This window comes from Durio zibethinus, chromosome 13 (assembly GCF_047325235.1).
Source record: "Durio zibethinus cultivar Kanyao isolate XHJ-2024 chromosome 13, ASM4732523v1, whole genome shotgun sequence".
NCBI classification, from domain to species: Eukaryota; Viridiplantae; Streptophyta; class Magnoliopsida; order Malvales; family Malvaceae; genus Durio; species Durio zibethinus.
The window spans coordinates 20,582,365-20,597,757 of NC_143174.1; positions in this window are offsets into that span (position 1 = coordinate 20,582,365).

Genomic DNA, 15,393 nt, shown 5'->3' on the forward strand with positions numbered 1-15,393 from the left:
CAGGCATATATGTGATCATTCATTGAAGCGTTATCTATTCTACAGTAATGGAATTTTTATTTCTATTTCATCTATTTTATACAAACACTGATGTTTCTTAAAAATATGTGTTAACAATAACATGTGTTCTATAGTCAGTCGGCAGGAATGGATATGGATATGGGCCATGTAATACATACGATAACTTACAACAATAGTTAAAAAGCCTAACATAGCCAAGAGATAATTGAGCATGGTATGATGTTGTTATGAATTCATTTAGTCTTTTATGGCATCAACCTGTAAATGGACCTTTATCAGCGCCTAAAATATCTTTTAAGCAACGTGCAATGACCAAATTGGTCCTATGCAAGTTAACAAATTTCTTTTTTTTTTTTTGTAAATTGTAAAACTATTTACCATTGTTGATTGTTTCAAATATTTTCCTAACATGCGGAATCCAAGCTGCTGTTAATCTTATAGTCCAATAACCGAAAGAACTGTTTGTTCTCTTCATTATGAATAGACTTCAGTGATATTTCTCAAGGTATAAAATTAGAGTTAGAAGAGCAGTTAGCATTACTTAAAGTGCCTAACAAATTGAAGATAAAATATAATTAAGCATGCCTTGATCTTTGTAGGATTTCATATAGCCCTTTATGGCATTGGAATGTAAATGGATCACTATGATCGTCTAAAAATTATTTTAGGCTATGTGCCTTGCCACAGTTGGTCCTATACAACGAAACAAAGTGTAATTTTTTAAACTGTAAAACTACTTATAATTGTCAATTATGACAATTTTCAAATATGTGGAATTCAATATAATATGTATGCTTCTATGATATGAAAAAGATTTTTTTTTATAACAAAAAACAATATAATATGTCTTTGTTTTTCTTTCTTATAAAGAGTTGAGATTACAGTTATTTTGTTTGATTTATTGTTAAATTTTAAGCTACTTTTTTAGATTTTAATTTGTTAAATAATTTGAAAAGAAATGAATATAAATACCCGCAGTAACACGCGAGATGTGATTGTGTTTTACTAATTTACTACCATTTCTTCGTGGCACGAAGTAACCTTTTTTTATTTCTTTTATTTTTTTCATTTTTAGTTTTTTCCTAGATTTTATATTTTTTAAAAATTTTTATAAATATATTTTTAAAAATTTTAATTTAGGTTGGATCTACTTAATCAAACTTTTTTCCCTTTTCTTTTTACAAATTTTTTAATAAATTAATCTATTAGATAAATTTTATTTTTGTACGGAGCTTAACTTATATGCGACCTATCACTTTTTGTTTATGTTATTTTTAAAAATCTTTTTTATTGTTTTTTTATTTACTTCCAACTTTTTAATAGTTAATAATGTTTTTCCTATTTAAATTTTTAAAAAATATGACCTACTTTATACTAATTTTTCTTTTTTTTTCTTTTTTCCTTTTCTTTTTTACTTTTTTGTAATTTTTATAAATATATTTTAAGATTTTAAATTACCTTTTTTATAAGACTCATTTGATACAAGGTATTGTCATATCAGTTTTGATAGTGTTAGGCAATTTTAAAAAAATAAGAAGTCATCATCAATTTTTTATTAGGTGTAATTGATCACCCATTAAAGCTTATCTTTTCAATAAAATCTTAAAATTAACTAAAATTTTATTAAAAAAATAATTTTGAGGTCTGTGAAAATAGTTTGGGTTCAAGAGTATGGTTACTCGTAGAAAAAAATTAACACTCCATAACGGCTATTTTAAAAATGGTACCAATTAAATATATTTTATCCTTTAATCTAGATAAAAAGTGGTTTTACTTTTGGTATTTAAAATTAACTTCCTTGACTCTTTTTATTTTGGTTCTTTATTTCATTTTTCCAAAAAAATATCTTTTTTTTTTTTAAATATTATTTTATTTTTATTTGAAAAAAATAAATTAGGACCTTAATATTGAAGAATTCTCAAAATGTTCTAATAAGTTTGTAACATTATGAGAGATTTTCTCACTTAAAATTTTTTTAAAAATAAATACTCAAATTTTCTTAAAATCCTATTCTCGAAGGTTTGTATCCATTTTTCCATGATTGAATGATATACATGCTATGCAAATAATGAAACATAATATTCATGCATTGGTGTGCACACTTTATTTGTGTATTTATCTTATTTTATTTTCATTTATTTATTATTTGTCTCTTTTTTAGAAAAAATTTCTTCCTTTTTTTTTCATATTTTATATATATTTTTGCATTTTTTATAAAAAAAATTACTTTTTTATTGAAAATTTTTTATAAATACTCCAATATACTGGCAGTATTTAAAAAAAAAATCTTTTCGCTTATATATTTTTATAGAAATCATTACATAAATTTCTTTAAAATCTTATCATCAAATAAAAAATTTTTTTCCTCTTTTTTTTTAAGAGGATGGAATTTAAAATTACAAAAAATTTCAAATTTTAGCTATATCAAACACTATTTTGTTTTCATTTAAAAATATATATTTATTTTAGGAATTTTGAAAATTTAAACATGCATGAATAACTTGGCAAAAATTAGAAAAATCAATAAAATAACAAAAAAAGAGGTAAAAATAAAGAAGTAAAGAATACCTAAATCGACTGGTAGTTGGGACCAATTCTTTGTGTTTGGAGTGATTTTTTAAGTTCAGTCGATGGTTTAGGGCTTTTCCTTTTGGTTTCTGCAATAATTTAACAGTCTAAACTCAAGGTTAGAAGTAGATTCTAGCATCAGGTCGAGCACATAAACCTTGGGTCAAGTTTGGGTCAGCATGTGGGTCTTTTAGGTTTTTTCAACTATAAATATCATAACTTTTTTTTCAATTCAGTTTCAACATTTTCTTAAAAAAAAATATCCTAACTAGGATTGACAACCCAACCTATACCCGATAGATTTCGACCTAATCCGATCTCATAGGGTTTTTTTTTTTTAAATGAGGTTTCGAGTCGGGTATTATTAAAGAAAAATCAGGATCGGATCGGGTTCGGGTTTTAGGTAAACCCGACCCGACCCAATATTATATAAAAAATTATTTTTTAATTATTTTTTATTATATATATTTATATTTAAAAAATAATATTTTATATTTAAAAATAATAATATTTTATTAATTTCGGATCGAATTTGGTACGGTTTATATAATATCAGGTTAGGTTGGGTTTCAGTATGAAAAAAATAAAAAACTTTTCGGGTCGGACAGGTTCGAATTTTATAATTATAAAGTCAGGTCGGATTCGGAGTGAGCAAAAATCTACCCCAACCCAACCTGTTGCCAACCCTAATTCTAACTCTCTCAGATAAATGATTGATAAACTCAGAAAAGTTAAAGCCCAAAATACCCATAAAAATTTTCTTTTTCTTCATCTTTCTAATTTTGTAATTGATTTCCTTAAAATCAACCCCTATAACTTTAGATCTAAGCCAAAAGTCGACGATTTCAAAACTCAAAATAGCATCTACTGCCACTCTCAAAGGCCACCACTGCAAACTATGCTCTTCCCTACACATGACCTTCTGTTCCAAATATCTAACTTTAAAATCAAAACCCTTCTTTTTTCCTATATATTGGTGATTTTGTTTTTTCTTGTTTTATTTTTTTTGTGGTATTTTTTTGGTACTAGTGTTCCCTATTCCTAGGGAATGTGTTTAATTTTTGGTTTTATTCTTATAGTGTTTGTTGATAAATGTTCAATAAAGTTAAAGAGTTTTTAGGTGGTGTTTTTGCTTTAGGTTGGTTGTGAGTTTTCTGAGTGTGGTGGTAATGGCTGAGTAAGGGTGATTGTTTGCAATAAAGGCTTGGGTGGTGATAGGTGAATTGTGAGGAGATTTTTGAGTTTTGCAGTGGACAAAGGTCTATTGTGGTCGCGAGTTTTTGTTGGTTCAACTGGCCTTCTCTTTTTGTTTATTTTAACTGATGTATTATGTGTAATTTTCAATTTTATGTTTGGTTAAAAATCTGTTGGATAAGGTGGAGGATTGGGTAAGATAAAGGTGGCTAGCAACTGAACTTCAACTACCATAATAGCCATAAAAAGGCGACTTTGCAAGGTAGGGTGGCTCGGTGGTGGAAATTGCGAGGTAAGGTGGCTTTGCAAGGATAAAGGGGGCTGGGCAGTATGGCCTGAAAGGGATTAGTGCTATGCTTTGATTTTTTTTTTTAAAGATTAAATTTTTAATTAATTAAAATTCAAACAAAATCAAACAATATAGGTTTTAATTAAACTTAGATTTTGGCCCTTAGTATTAGGCTTAAAAAAACATGATTACAATGAAATTAAACCCACAAGACCCAATCAAAATGTTTAAATGGGCTTCAATTATGCAAGTTGAAATTCCAAATAAAATTGAGATTTATCTAGACAAAAATTGGTGTTTACAATTAAGTTACGTATTTATATTTGTATTTTTTACTTTTTTCATGTTGTTCTAATAATTTTTTTTTATATATTTAATAAATATTTTTAAATTTTTAAAATTTTTGTGACTCACTTTATACTTAAAGTATGTCACATGTTAAGTTATTTATTTTTTTATTTACTATTTTTCTTTTTTTAATATTTGATGAATATTTTTTATTATTATAAATTTTTTTAGGGATGCCTATTTGATATTATTTATGAAAAATACTTTTTTATTTTTTATATTTTATATTTTATTATCTATTTAATGTTATATTTATATATGTATTATATTAATTAAGTTATTATTTTATAGCTTCATTTAAGATATTAATGTTTTAAATTCAAGTTAGATATTTATATGGCTGCTTGATGATATTTCTTTTCCTTTTATTCTCTTTTTTCTTTGTTTATGTTTTCTTTTTTCTCTTAATTGTTTTTTTTTCCAATTTTTAATTAATAAAATTATTATTTAATATCTTAATTTAATATATTAATATTTTAAACTTAATTGGAATGTCATGTTATGTGTCGATGAGCTTCATTTTTCTTTTTTTCTTTTTTTTTTCCTTTTCTTCTTTTATGTTTATTTAATAGTTTTTTAAGTTAAATTAATTTTGCAAAAAAAAAAAAAAAGAAAGCCAATGAAAATTTTCACACGAAACCTTCAATCACTTTTTTATCTTTCACATTTTTTATTTTTTAATTAGATAAAATTTAAAATAAAAATATCAATTGATAGAGATGCTAAAACAATTCATGTTTAAGGGATTTTGATCCATCTCGATCTGATAAGAGAGTTTTTTTTTTTCAAATCGAAATCAAGTTAAAACAGGATTGAGTGTTTTTAGAGAAATGAGATTCGGTAGAAACGTTTAAGGTGCTATGTTCTAGCCCATTTTTTGTATATATAAAAATATGTTTTTTATTTTTATTATATATATTATATTAATAAAATATTGTTTGATATCTTAATTTTAGAAATTAATATTTTAAACTCAATGAGAGTATCATGTAACACTCTCTATAAGCTTTTTTATTTTTTGTTTTTCCTTTTCCTTTTTTTGTGTTTTTGTCTTTTTTTGTTTTTATTTTATTAATTAAATAAATTTTATGAAAAAATGAAGCAAATTAAAATATATGTGTTATTCTCATTTAATTTTTTTATTTTTCATCGTTTTATTTATTTTAATTAAATAAATTTTATAATAAAAAATTTAAAAAAAATTAAAAAAAAAAAACCTATCATATTGCGTCGATATCATGCTAGTGGACTAAGAACCTTGCTTTAAGTCTAGTGAACTTAGACAAAACTCCTCGTATTAAGTACATAAAATTCCCTACTAGAAACAATTAAATAAAAATTAAAATCAAAAATCAAAATTGATAGATTAAAAAATCTCATTACATAGATCAAGTGTATAAAATTTTAAAAATTTTAATAAATTTATATATATATTTTTAGATTTTTTTTGTAAAAATATTGACAAAATTTTTATAATTAAATAAATATAGATCAAATTTAAATTATAAATAATATTTTTTTATACCTTTTTTTATATATTATTAATTTTTACATTAAATTTTATCAATTTATCAATTTAAACTTTTTATTAAATTATATTTTTAAAAATAACTTCATAAATTAATTTACATTAAAAAAACTTCATCTAAATTTTATTCTCGAAGTCTTTACCTGACATTTTAAATGACGATACCATGAACATGATTCATTGTTCTTCCAATTACCTATCATGAATCCTTGTCCACGCCTTTGGTCGTTTTCACCTTCAATTTTCTTTTGGTTCTTTACCAACCAAGTGTTTCAAATTCCATATAAAGTCAAAACCATGTACATAAAATTTGTATATAACCCGCGCAAAATCTCGATCTTTTAAAAAAAAATTATTATTTTTTTATAAAAATTTAAAGAGAAGAAATAAATTATTCAATATTTTAAGTCAAATTATATATTAAAATTTTTTATTAGCAATCACAATTTTACTTATTGTATCCAATTTACTAATTACATTCATGTTTTAAATTAACTATTAAAAATTAAACATTATAGTCTTTGCAGTCAAAATAAGACATCCACATACGAAAAACCCTAACAACCATAAGTATATTTAGGAGGTTTGTGCACATTTTTTTTTTTTAAATTCCACTTAAAATTGTGAGTGCACGAATGCTTATCTTTTTTTTTTTTTAATCTTCTTTCATATAATTTTTTTTTCATTTTTTTCTTCATTTCTACTGTTCTCTAATATCGAGGAAAAAGTTAGTCTAATTTAGGTGATTTAGCAGAAAAAACAATATGATTTAGGTGGTATCAGCTTGTGAAGAAAGATATAATAATTGTATGTGGTTAGATGACGAGTGATATAAAATAATTTTATTAGCAACAATAAAGTAATTTATTATAAGGGTAATTTTTAATAAAAAAAATTATAAATTTTTTGTTGCAATAATAAAATTTTGATAAAAGGGTAAAAAAAATATTTTGAATTAAATTTCAATAATCATCCATTTTTTTTAGTTTTTTTTGCAATCAATTAAAGTATCAAACATCTATTTTTGTTGTTGGAGTTCTTATTAGAGAAAAAATGATTAATTATTTTTGTCTAATTGAATGTTTAATTATGTGAAAATAAATATTTAAAAATTTCATTGGATGAAAATAAATATTTAAAAATTCAACTAATTTAAAATAAAAAATTCAAGATTTGATTGATTATAATAAAATATTATGAACTTAAATAATTATTAAATTTTTATTTGAAACGTTTTTTAATACTTATGCCTAAAATTTTATTAATATATTAAATTTCACAAAATAACATATTCAAAATTAGTGTTTATAATATTTATATTAGAAACTTATTTATTTAAAGACCAATGAATTTATGAATTAATTTTTTAATTAATAAATATATAAATATATAGTTGCTATTTTTAAAACAGGATGTCAAAACTTTAGGCCTTTGGATATATGGATGTCTGAATGTCTCCTCACAAATGATATGATGATTGAGACCTGAACCCACACCAAATAAATTTTTGCCGTAAATATCTATACATATGTTGAACATAATCTCCTAAAAAATGATTAAACTATCCCTCTCATGGTTTGATAAAAATTTATTTGTGATCAAATTAATTATTATGTCCTCATATTAATAATTATAAAAATACTCATTCTCTTATAAGCAAGAGAGAGAGAGCGGGTCATTGGATAATGGCACCCGATCAATGTAGTAGTTGTAGCCCCCTCTTCCATCCTGAACTCCAAAGAGGAAGGGATGGAAGAGATAAGGGACTGCCAATGTCTGTGGTAAAACGAGTGAGGGGCAATCAGTATTGCACCCAAACGACTTGCTAACGTTTTGTTTTGAGTTCTCTCTCTTATCTTATCGACAATCAACCATATATCAACATTTCTTTTAGTTGCCATAACTGTTAATGTATCCAATATGGAGCCAGCGTCGGCCAGTCAAGAATGTCGAGTCATACATAATAGTATGATTTAGGGATTACCACTTCCTCACTCGACATGCAATAAACAGGAAAGTACAACTCATTGGCCTTCCCTAAGTCTTCTAACTCTGATGATTATTTATATCATAATTATAAAAATACTTTTATCTTAATTTGACTATTATATTTTCATACTATAATTATGAATATATCAATTCTCTTATAATTATTTATTATAATACCCTTATATCATAAATACGAAAATACTTCTTATTTAAATTAACTATTATACCCTTATATTTTAAGTATGAAAATATCTCTTCTCTTATAATTATTTATTATAATATCATCATATCATAATTACGAAGTATCCTTTCTCTTATTATTAAATTACAAAAATATTCTTTTTCACATAATTAATCAAAATTACTCTAATATTCCCTCTTACCATAATTACAAAAATGCTTTTATGAATACTTCATAAGAAATTCATATGGCACTTTGTTTCAAAGTCGATAATATATATTAAAATAATCCCTTTGATAATTACTATAATAACTGTTTGTTTATTTGATGTGATATTAATATCTATCTAAATTTACGACAATGTTTTTCTACCATAGTTACAAAAATATTTATATTCTTATAATTAGTTAAAATTACTATAATACCCTCTTATAATAATTATAAAATACCTTCATAATATAATTGATTAAAATCACTACAATATCTTTTTTACCAAAATTATGAAAATACCTCTACTATAATCGATAAAAAATTATTATAATTATAAAAATCATTTTATGAGTACTTTATAAAAAGTTGACATATGATGTTTTGTTTTAAAATTATTATAATACTTCTATTAAATTATATATTAAATTTTAACATAATATAAAATTAACCACAAATTAAGTTATTAAAATATCATTAGAATTGGTTTATAAAAATTTGATGTGTCATTTTATTTAAAAAATACTATAATACCCTTAATAAATTACATCTAAAATTTTAATATAATATAGAATTAACTACATATTAAATTACTAAAATACCATTGTCATTGCTTCACAAAAAATTGACATGTGAAATTTTACTTGAAATTTACTCCTATTAAATTGCTTATTAAATATTAAATAACATATATTAAAACAATTCCCATACAAATTACTATAACACCTCTTTTTTTATTTGATATGATTTTGATAGTATCCAAATTTATTATAATGTTTTCTATCATAATTACGGAAATACTCTTTTCTCATAATTAGTCAAAATTATTATAATGTCTTTCTATCATAATTACAAAAATAACTCTCTTATTATTATCGATTAAAATTATTATAATACCATCTTACTATAATCTAAAAAAATCCCTCCTACCATATTTGGTCAAATTTACTATAAATGTTTCTCCGATCATAATTGATCAAAATTATTATAATATCCCTTATATCATAATTATATAAATGTTCTTATAAATGCTTTATAGATAGTTGACATAAAACATTTTATTTCAAAATTACTATAATACTCTTATTAAATTATGTATTAAATTATGTATTAAATTTTAATATATTATAAAATTAATCATATATTAGATTATTAAAATATTCTTACCTTTACTTTATAAAATTTTGCATGTGACATTTTATTAAAAATAATCAAAATTAAATGATCAAGTGAGATAAATAATTATAATTTTATTAAAATAAAAATTAAATATTTTATATTTTAAATAAAAAATATTTAATTCTTAACATAACGAGGATCGCACACTAATTTATATATGGATATCTAAAAAAATTTAAATATATATTGTAATAATATAGATATAAGTAGCTTGGACAGGTGTGTTCATTCGACTGGTTCAATTAATTTCGAATCGAATTAATCGAAATATATTATTTTATTTTCATAAATTGAACTAAATTTATAAATTTTAAAAATTAATTGAACAAGTTTAATTTAATCAATTCAATTAATTTTTTTAATTAAATGAATAATAAATACATTTAAGTTAAATTATATTTTAAACTCTTAAATTCTCAAATTTTATAGAATTAAATAAATTATCTAATAAAATATTTAAATATCAAAATATTATATTAAAAACTCTAACAAATTATAAAATTAAATGATTCATTTAATATACTTTTAATTTTATTTTTAAATTATATGATATTGTAATTAAAATTTTGATTAATTTAATTTTAAAATTAAATTAATCAAAAATTAAAATTTTTTAAAATTTATTTTTACTAATAAATTAAAATTAATTTAATAATTAATTCAATTAAAATAAAATTATAATCACTTCTAAGAACAGTCGACCTTCAGGCCTTACATCGAAGGGTCCTCTGCACTGCTCGCTGCATCCGCGGTAGTACATATGTATCGACCACTGAAGGGTCTTTTCTAGATCAGAACTACTAGATCAGAACTATGTAAGGTATACGACATCATCAATCGACAAGACGTCACCAACCGACAATGCCCAGCATAGCCAAGTTTGTTGGTCAAGCATTTAATCATCGTAGTACTCGAACAAGAGTGACATGTGGACTATGGGATGTGAACGTATGAATAATTAACGTAGTCTCAGTTATCCATGACGAAAATTAATTTATTAATTAATCGAAAATTAAAATTTTTACAAAATTATTTTTATTAATCTATTAAAATTAATTTAATAATTAATCAATTATTTAAATTAAATCAATTAATTCAATTAAAATAAAATTGTAATCTCGTCTAAGAACCGTCGTCCATCAGGCCTTACATCGAAGGGTCCTCTCCTCTGCTATCTGCACCCGCCGTAGTACATATGCATCGACTATTGAAGGGTCTTTTCTACATCCGAATTATGTGAGTTTACAAGACATCAGCAAGCGATAAGACATCAACAAGCGCGACAAGACGTCACCAACCGACATTGCCTAGCATAGCCAAGTTTGTTGGTCAAGCATTTTGTCATCACATTACTGGAACAAGAGTGACATGTGGACTATGGGATGTGAACGTAACAAAAGAATAAAAGAATGAATAATTAAAGTAGTCTTAGTTATCCATGACGGCATGATTGTTTTATTAGGAATAATAAAATTTGTATTTGTTTTATTCCTTCCTAATAACAGCAACGAAAGATGACCGACTTAGAGCCTTTTGAGTGCTTGTCCATTACTTTGCTACTCTTAACAAAATCAACTTAAATGCCATTATTATTTATATAAAATTTGTTAATATTAAAAATATATTTATTTAATGCATTAAAAATCATCAATAAAATTATCAATTATTGCATTCAATATAAAATAATTACTATAAATAAAATATTAACTAATCGTAACACATTAATTAAATATATCGAATACAGAAAGAAAAAAAAAAAAGATCTTTAGTAATGTTTGTCCAATTAAAGGAAACTAAAGATGAGGTTTTAAATTATAATAACTAAAAGTGAATCCGTACTATCATGCGGGTCTATTTTTTTAACTTAAATAATCAATAATATATATGATTACAATACATATTATAATTTATAAATATATCATAACTTTATTTTTTTTTCAAGTAAATTAAAAAAGAATTTTTAAAATTCAATAATAATTTTGTTTGAGTATTTTAAACTTTATTTTAATAATATTAAAATATCTATTATAAAATCCTTCAATAAAAAAAATAAATTCGCTATCAAATTTATTTACAGTATTTTGCATAATGATAATAAAATTTTATATTTATGAGAATTTAAATTTATATATTTTATCATTACAATTTAAAGCAATACTTTTTGCTTGGATTTTTTTTTTTTTTTTTTTTTTTGCATATTTGCCTAGATTTCGTTCCTTTCTCTTAACTTTCTTTCATTTCCCTAATTATGAATATTGATTACTATTATTATTATTATTATTATTATTATTTAAACTTATATTATAATGATAATAATAATAATTAAATTGATTTTAGAAAATATATCTAATAAAATTATCTTCTTTGATGTATATAGAAAAGGTAAAAAATGAAACAAATGTTAGGTTAAGTTTATTTTAATTATTTAATTTCTTTTTGTTTTAGATGTTTTCAAGAAAATTATTTGTCTAATAAATAAAAAGTAAAACGTACATTCATATATATTTTTTAAATTTAAAAAATAAAAAATTTTGGAATAAATAACTTGAAAAATGATAGTCAATTAGTATAACATATGTCAATCACAAAAGCCAATTTTATAATCCTCTATCTCTTAGTTTAGTGGCTAAAGAGGTTTCAAACCAGGATCTCCTCTTCGTTTTCCCTTGTAAGGGTTATTCCCTCTTCAAAACCAAAAAAAAAAAAAAAAGCCAATTCCATAACCTTTATTTTAATTGTTCTTATGTTATTTTTGTTGGACAAAATTTATATGAAGTTGTATAGATAAAATTAGTGAAATTCGTTATTAGAAATAAGTAAATAAAAACTTTAACAAAATATTCAAATAATATATTGATAGAGTTCGATGTAAAGATCAATAATATGTAAAAAAATTAAAAATATTATTTATAATTCAAATTTGATTGATATTTATTCAATGATAAAAATTATGTCAATAATTTTACTAAAAATGTCTATTTAATAAATATATCCAAATTTATTAATTTTTTTTCAAATTTTGCATGCTTAATCTATGTGATAAAATCTTTTAATCTATTAATTTTGATTTTTGATTTTAAATTTTATTTATTCATTTTTGATAAATAACTTCATGAACTTCACTTACAAAATTTTATGTAAGTCTTTTTTCTATTATTATTATCATATATTACAACATAAATAGTTACTAAATAGATTTTATTGATGTAGACGCTTATATGGACAATTTTCTTTTTCAAAACGTAAAAAAATCCTAAAAATTCTCTTTATAATAATATATAAGATATTTATTAATTTTAAATTATTTATCAAAAAATATATTTAAAAAATTATTAAATTATCTAAAAACTTTTAAAATTTAAATGAAAAGCTAATTTAAATTTCAATGAAATTTCCTTCTCCCTACACCACTTTTATCTCAATTTAAAATTACTGTTGCTATTAGTAAATTTGGTTACTTTCTTCGTGAACTTTCTCACAAGACTCAAGCTACAGCTGCAGCAACTACTTTAGTTGTTAAGGTATGTTTGCCATTTGAAAATCATAGTGCACAACTAAATATTAGTAAAAAGAAAATATGTGTTAAATAATTTTTAAATTTCAATATGTCATGTTGGCCATTTTGATGAAATTTTTGAAGTCTAAAATTATCAAGTAATTATCTGATTAAATATTTTTCTTTGAAGGATAAAGATATTATTTAAATAATATCATAAAGATATCATTGGTAAGATAATAATTATATAGCTTGATTTTGAGCTAGCTATAGTTGAGGAGAGATGCATTTTGTGTCGATAGGTATTATTGATTACTTTGAAATTACATCAATAGATAATAATTAAAACAAGTGCTCGCATGGTATAGCTTATAAAGATATTATCTATAGATAAAATTATTATTTAAATATATTTATGGATTAATTTTATCAAAATTTAAATGAAAAATCAATTTAATATAAAATAATTAAATAGATAAAATTAGAAATATATTTATGGATTAAATAAAATTATATAGCTTGATTCTTTACTGGCTTCCTAATCAATTTCTTTTCCAAATAAGATTCCATCTCCTCACAAACTTTAACATTACTTTTTTATTGCTCTTCCATTTAGGGTAGATTTATTTTTTCTTTTCTAGTTGGTTTAAGTAAATTCTTTTAGTTTAATTTTGACTTTTTTTTCATATATTACAATATACAAAGCTAAAAAAACACATATTTTTACATTTTTATTGGTGTTGTTCGCAAACCTTTTATTTTTACATGAATTATTCACTCAATCAAGTAATATATTTTATCTTTTAATTGATTAATTGATGTAATAGAGTTGCATACCGATTCTCTACAAATTTTTATTCTTCATATTTTTGTTATTGAATAAAATTTCATTTGCTATTTTTTGTAAAAGTATTATTGTTTCTTTCTTTACAGATGTTTTATTCTTCAAATTTTTGTTATTGAATAAAATTTCCTTTGCTATTTTTTGTAATAGTATTATTTTTTCTAAAATTTTGAAGTTTTATCAAGTTGAACTTTTTCTTTTGTTTTGGTTTTTGTAGTGGATAATGGATTCAATAGAGGTGCAAAAAATCCTGCTATCATTAAGCTTACTTTTGGTTGGTTTCACACGATATATCTTTTCTTTCTCTTTTTTCTTTTTCTCTTGAAATTCCTATTATATTTAGTTCTGCTTTATGATTAGCTTAATAGTTTTCTTTGCTAGTTTTATCGGTTGTGCCATAAATAGCTATAATTTTAGATTCCCAACCCTTGATTTGAAAGTGACCTATTGGAAGAAGAATAATACTTGGAGAAGTAGTGGAGGGTAAAAACCAGTTTTTCAAGAATAATACTTGGGGAAGTAGTGGTAGCTTGAGAATATGTTAATTTGGTTGGGCAAAAGGAATGTAATTGGCAGCATGAGAACATGTTAATATTTTAAATTCTGATTTCTTTAAGTAATATGATAATCTAATGTAATTGAATTCCAAATTGAAAATTAAAATAGCCCAAACCGAAATGGGTGTCTACAAAGATCTATATTGAATTTGCTATAAGCTTTGGTTCTGTACAGTCTTATTATCCATGAAAGTTTCTTCTTTTTTACAGTCATGAAAGCTTCGTTTAGGCCTACTGTTTATTTTCCTTACATGTTTTTCAGTTACTTTGTTTTTCTGTAAAATTTATTCATGGATAATGGGTCTGGAGTAGAAGTCTTTTAGAAATAAATGTTTGGTTAGCTTATAAACATTCTAGATGTTATAGTAGAACCAAAAACTTTACTTTTAGATTGTCTCCAGTTGATAATCAAATTTACTAATTCTGAGCAGAACTTATTTTCTAATTAGACTATGAACAGAATCAGATGGTATATTTGGTCATTACATTATGTAAAGTATCCATGGAATTTAGATCATAAACGACACCCTTCATTTGTTTTTCACAATAATAACAACAAATGCTTTTTATTTTTGCCAGATTATATTGACAGATTACAATATTGGTTCCATTTTAAATAGGAAAAATAAGAGAATTAAAGGTGATGCATGCAATGGAAGGATATTACCAGCAATTTTAGAATGGGCTCGATAATTTTTGTTATCTTCCTTCAAAGAAATAGATGATTATATTTGTACTGTGAGTGAATTTTGTAGCAATGGAGAAGGCTAACTACAAGGTATGTGTTATAGGAGTCGCTCGTTTCATTGGCTCTTCACTTGTCAAGAAGCTATTAGAGAAAGGACATACCATCCACATTATGCTGAGAAATTTGGGTACATAGATCACTTATGTTCGATTTTTATCAACATGTTTGAGTGTGTTTCTAATGCATTAAATTTTTGTTTGCCTTATTAAATATATAACAAATCTATAACACTTAAGCCTCCTGA